Raw genomic sequence first — 6,075 nt, 5'->3', positions numbered from 1 at the left:
CCATTGAAAAGTTCAATGAATCTCAAAAGATCTAGGAATTTCAAATCCAATTAAAACCTAATAAATTATTTCGTTTTTCATGGTGGAAATTGGTGAATCGACATTCGCCTACCTTCAAATATTTTATAGCTTGGATTACGGCATCCCTCTTCCAAATTATAAAATATTGTGTTGGGTCCTAGCCTTAATATTTCATATTGGGTGTTATATTAAGGACTTTGAATCAACTAACTTGATTTTCTCCCATTATAGATGTCTGGTTCAGACAACTATGATCTTCCCAAATCTCTTGAAGATGGTGTCCCTCAACATCATGCTTCACTTCCTCCACCTCCTCCAATTATTCTCCCTCACCCACAAGTTCTTGAAAAGTTTAAAGTCACTCAATCCCTATTGGCAAGCATAGTCTATGTGTGCTCACATCTTGGAGATAGAGTCACATATTGACAAGCCGGGAGAGTTGGGTGTCAAAATCTCGTGAAAGTTGGATGTTCAATCACTTTCTTAGTAACATAGTGAGTCTCTTTGGGACTACTATGAGACAGACTATGACATGACCCTTAATGATGTTATCTATTTGCTTGGTGTTGTGGAATCAGCAATGATTTGGAACACCAGTAAAGCAAATTTGATTAAAAGAACAACTTCCCAAGTCTTAAATGGACATTGACAATGGTAGCATTGGATATCTAGAAAAGGATTTCTCTTCCCAATGGAAAGGGATCGGCCATAGTCAACTCGGTTGACCAAATGGTAAAGAGAAAGGCTAAGTCTGAGATAGTCTCATGTGCCATTACCAAAGGGTCCATGTGTTTTGTTGCCAAAGGAAGGGGCATTGGTTGCGAAGCTGCCCTATTTACTTGAAAGATCATAAGATTGATCAAGTCAAAAAGTTTGACTCTACTTCGGGTAAAGTCCACTGTCTAACTCTATTAAGTTCCTATTTGGAGATTCTTATTACATAATGTGAATGGGTCACATGCTGATGTTTTAAGAATCAAATAGGAAGCTTAAAGTAAGTATATGTTGATTCTGATTGCGAAGGTGGGTTTTGATCGCATGGTTCGGTAATCAAAATTTTGAGATGTTGCTTAAGAGTTATAATATATTGCTTATGAATAGATAACAACAAGGTTTTCATGTGGATTGTAAGGATAAGTTTTTCCGCAAAGTTTTAAAGTAATTTTATTTATTTATTTTAAAAATATCCTTACAATGGCATCTGTGGAAAACTGTTGCTTATATGTTTCCAGTAATAGCAATATTGGAAAGTGGATTTGATTCCTTCATTTGTGGTAGTGTCTGAATTTACTGAATGAAGAAAGTTTTTCATCACCCAAGTTCCAATTGGATAGAAACTTGGAATCATACAAGTTGTATTGTATGATGAATGAGAATTTTCATCTTTGAAAATTAAGACTAATTTTTTGATTACATGTATATGTGAGTCAGTTGAAGGACTAAGGAATTAGGTACACTGGGTGTGCGCTGGTCAAGGTCCACCACAAAGATTGACTTGTCATGATTTACTAAAGATTAGTAAATATGATTATACTTATAAGGTTAAGTATAATTCTGTAACATTGGAAAGGTTACAATGTATGACAAAACAAATGAGAAGAATCAAATTATGCAAAAAGATAAAAGTTTCTCAAATCTAAAAGGATGGGAGAGTACTTTAGTATCGTATTTCATGATCATCTTAATGATTATGAAACCATATCACAAATTCATACTCTAAGGACGTCTTAGTGCATTGTTATGGCTAAGAAGAGAGGTCATGAATTGTTGGATTGGTTAAAATCAAGAAGATGAGTCATACTTCGTTCCAAAACAATTCTTAGAGTCATACTCCAAGATTGTAACTTTGAGTGACATAAAGGAAGATTTATTAACACTAGTCAAATGTAAGAGTAAAATGTTTTCTACTCTTGTACATTTGAGATTGGTAAGTTGTGATGTCTTGGATGAGACAAAGACCAACTAAGACCAATTTTGTGAAGTGTTAGTCTTGATAAGAATCCGCATTGTCCCTTGAATATTTGTTTTGTCAAGGAATGGTTCTTGACTGGGGAAACTTATATGTCAAGGGGACAGTGGGAGCCTTAAAGATCCTGAAAGAGTTTCAAGATTTAATCAAGAGTAAAACCTGTAATTTATCACTAGCACACGACTTAAGGTTTGCAACCTATCGTGTTGACATAATTCTTATTTCTGTACCTACTTCAAATAAGTTGAATTTGCATGTGAGTTATCAGAGTTCAACTTGGAAGCATTGGTGGGCCTTGTGCTACCAAGGTAACAAGAAACTAAAATTGAACAAGTTTAATCCATGTAAGGCTGAATTTGTACTAATCTTATCTTGTGATTATGGTTTTGACAAATTCACATGGATAGGAACTCATACACTATAAAATCTAAGTTTCATAAGGTTTCTCTCCGATTCATGAAAATGATGGTGAGGAAACGCTTTCACTAAGTAGATTTTACGTAGATATCAATTGTGTTATTTGCATTTTCAAAAGTCGTTAGTGGAGCACGTGTGGTTAACCGGCACACTAACATGGACTTGTGAGAAATGGCAAATGCCTAAGCAATTGAGACTATGATTACGGCATCGTTTTTCATAGTCCTAAAAATTGTTTAGACACACATGTGAGCTATCTAAGAAAGGGTGTGTGAATCTAAATTTCAGAAGTCCAGTAACTTTCTGGAAATATGTCAGAGCTAGTGGGAGCATAAGTGTTATGCTGATAATCATCATGTTAGTGGGAGCATGATCATTACGTTTAGTGTTGCAAGTTAGCAATGTTAATTATAGAAAACAAAGTTTCAATTCGTGAAGTTGCAGGGGTTGAAAAGTTGTTTTGCTATAATTAAGGGAGATGAAATTATACTTCATTTTCATTCTAAACCTTAGATTGAGATTTTAATCATCTTTAGTCAAGAATATATATATGAATTTTATGTTGGAATGGTTCAACTTGAAGAAATTCTATATATATTGCGGTTTCAAAATTTGATTATGATTACGGCATCCCTCTTCATAGTTAAATTTTGAAAACATGGCAAATAAAAAATATTGTAGTAAAAGACTTGTCTAGTATCATGTCTTTATGTCAAACATCATGAATCGTGTCCCATATGCTTCGGATATAGGATCGATTGCATGTGCTATAATATTCATCTTTTCTAAATTTTCCAAATGCTTAAGGCATTGAGAAGGGAAAAGTCTAGAACTGGATATGACTAAAGTGATTAACCAATTTTCGAGGACAAATATGAGGTTTGCCAAAGATTGGTTGCTCAGGGACAGTTGGAAGTATGATGTAAGTTGTCGGAAAGGACCATATTGACATATTCTGAAAAGAAGTAACTCTTGTTCGGAAGTGATAGTCAAAATGGGACTATGGAAATGTCTCCATAAGTGGAAGTTATTCAATCTATGTAAGATTAGAAAACCTTAATGCAAGAAGGATGTTCAAAACAATGTACTTTGAATATGAGACTTCCGTTCCATAGAAGTTGACCTTCTTTGGAATACTCTGTAATGACTGGTGACAAGGTTTTGGTGACTTTGCGCATAATCATTACAAGAGGAACATTGCATAAAAGTTTAAAATCTAACAGATTTTTTGGTAAATGATAGGAATCGGGGATTCTCACATTTACAATAAGGATTTGGGATTGTGAAATGAGTATCAATGGAATCGTGTTCAATTGATCTACATCACAATGTAAGGATCATAGACAAACATAGTGTGCATACTTGGAGTATGGCATAACTATTGTTTAGAAAAACAAAGTGTACATGCTAGGAGCATGGGACGAGTGTTGTTTTTATTCAAGTCTTAAGTTGATTGTTTGAAACATTATACAATGAATAATGTGTAATCAATATGGTGATAAATAAAAGATGGTTCTATTTATATTCAAAAGGGTTCTGAGACCATATTGGATTCGATTATTATTGTGTTTCACTTTGCATGTTTTGACTTCCAAAATAGCTAGGTTATTCTTTCCGAATGACTAAGTTATTTAAACACTCCACAGTCGTTCATATGTTGGAAGTAGGTATGAATCAAGACTGTCATGAATCGAGTTTGTAGATGGCTAAATGGGTTTAGTCATAGCAATGGTTGCTACAACATTCATGAGTGCTCATAAGTTATGAGTATTGGAATAAACCCACGCTCACTTGTATCACTTCATGGAATTTATCTCGAGTGATCATGAGAAGGTAATATCATATAAATCTTCAAACCTAGAGATATGAGTTGTTACCTATGAGTTGGTTGTGCATTGATTGCACGTAAACGCATCAGTAACTTGATGTTATAAAGCGTGCCTTTGTGTACAATTCAACAAGTAGTAGAACAAGCATATGAGTCGAAGTTTATCTGTTCCTTCTAGAAATAGAAGCGATATCTGGGCCCCTCGATGATTTTGTTGTGACCTATGTACCGGCCGGTCAGAACTAAATTGATGTGTTCGATTAAGTTCTTTGTCAAACAAATCGGAAATCGGGAAACAAACTGCTGGACAATAAGTACGACATTGTTCCATGTATTTGTCCGGCAGATATCATGAGAACAGAGGATTATATGATCACTTATCTAAAATGGCGCTTCATAGTTCAACAGAGTTTTCGAGAGCTACGATTGCTGGTTGGTTCTTGAAGTAACATACGCAAATATAGTTATTAGACTTATCCAAGTGGGAGTCTGTTGGATAAGGTGTCTAAGTCCATAACTTATTTGGTATATACTTGACCCGACCCGACATGGTCCATTTGGGTTGCATTTCATCCAAACTATTTATGGATAATTTTATGAGAGTTATACACATATGTTTATTAATATATTGTAAGTTATAATATATTAATATGAAGTTATTTAATTAGTGTTAGTCTTAAATTAATTATGAATTAATTTAGAGATTAAAAGGAAGACTAATTAAATTGTGGGCTATTGTTTTATATGGTGTGGGCTAACACTCATTTGTTAATGGGCTAGGCTTATATGGAAGTCCATGGATGATCCATGGAGCTTTTAACCCATGGATCCTTGGAAAGGAAAAGACATGGGTTATTAGGGTTTCACCCTAATCATGTACACTATATAAGCATGCTTATGTTGCATGAAATAGCCACTAGTGGCACTAGTTGTGTGAGACTTAGGTGTGGCCGATTTCTATGTGTGTGTACACTCTCTCAAAGTTTTCCAAGAGTTTGTGGTGATTTGTGATTCCATTTGAGGCATTCACACTATTGGTGCTTGGCCCTCAAACTCCTTAGGAATTGAACTCATCATCAAAAGGTATGTAATCTCATCTAATTCTTTTATGTTTAAAAGTACCCCATGCCATGTTAGATAGGTTATGAACCTTGGAAAAATTATTATTTTGCATGTATTTAGACAAACATAGATCCAAGGTTTATTAGGGTTGCATGCACACTTAGGAAGTGTTAGATTGCTCAAAACCTAACACATACCAGATGTCGCATCTGGTTTCCTCTTCTTCTCCATTTCTAAATTAATCTCTCTCTCTCTAACTCTAGCAATCATATCTTCTAGCGTATTGCAGCTGGATCGGCACACGAGCTGCCGAATATCGTTCCTCAACATCTCATGATATCGGGCCTTTTTCATCTCCTTGTCCGCCACGTACTGCGGAACGAGAAGGGACCTCTCCCTGAACTTAGCGGTGATCTCCGTCACCGTCTCAGTCGTCTGTCAGAGATCCTGGAACTCCCTAGCAAGTTGCTGCACCTCAATCACAGGTGCAAACTCGGCCCTGAACCTGGCCAAAAAATCACTCCAGGTCATTGCATCTAGAACTGCATCATCTCCAATGGCATGTCGGACCTCTTCCCACCAGTCACGTGCCCTGTCCTTCAGAAGATAGGAAGAAAGTCGGTCCTTGTCCCCCTCGGGACATTGGCTCATACGGAAGGCATTGGCGACATCAGCCAACCATTTGTTGCTAGCAATGGGGTCCCGAGCCCCATGGTAGTCTGGAGCTCCACAAGCTCAGAACTCCCTGAATGTCAGCGTGCGCGACCCCATCATGGCC

Source organism: Lactuca serriola, chromosome 5, assembly GCF_051521515.1.
Source record: "Lactuca serriola cultivar US96UC23 chromosome 5, Lser_US96UC23_V15, whole genome shotgun sequence".
NCBI lineage: Eukaryota > Viridiplantae > Streptophyta > Magnoliopsida > Asterales > Asteraceae > Lactuca > Lactuca serriola.
Note: the sequence above shows the minus strand (reverse complement) of the source record.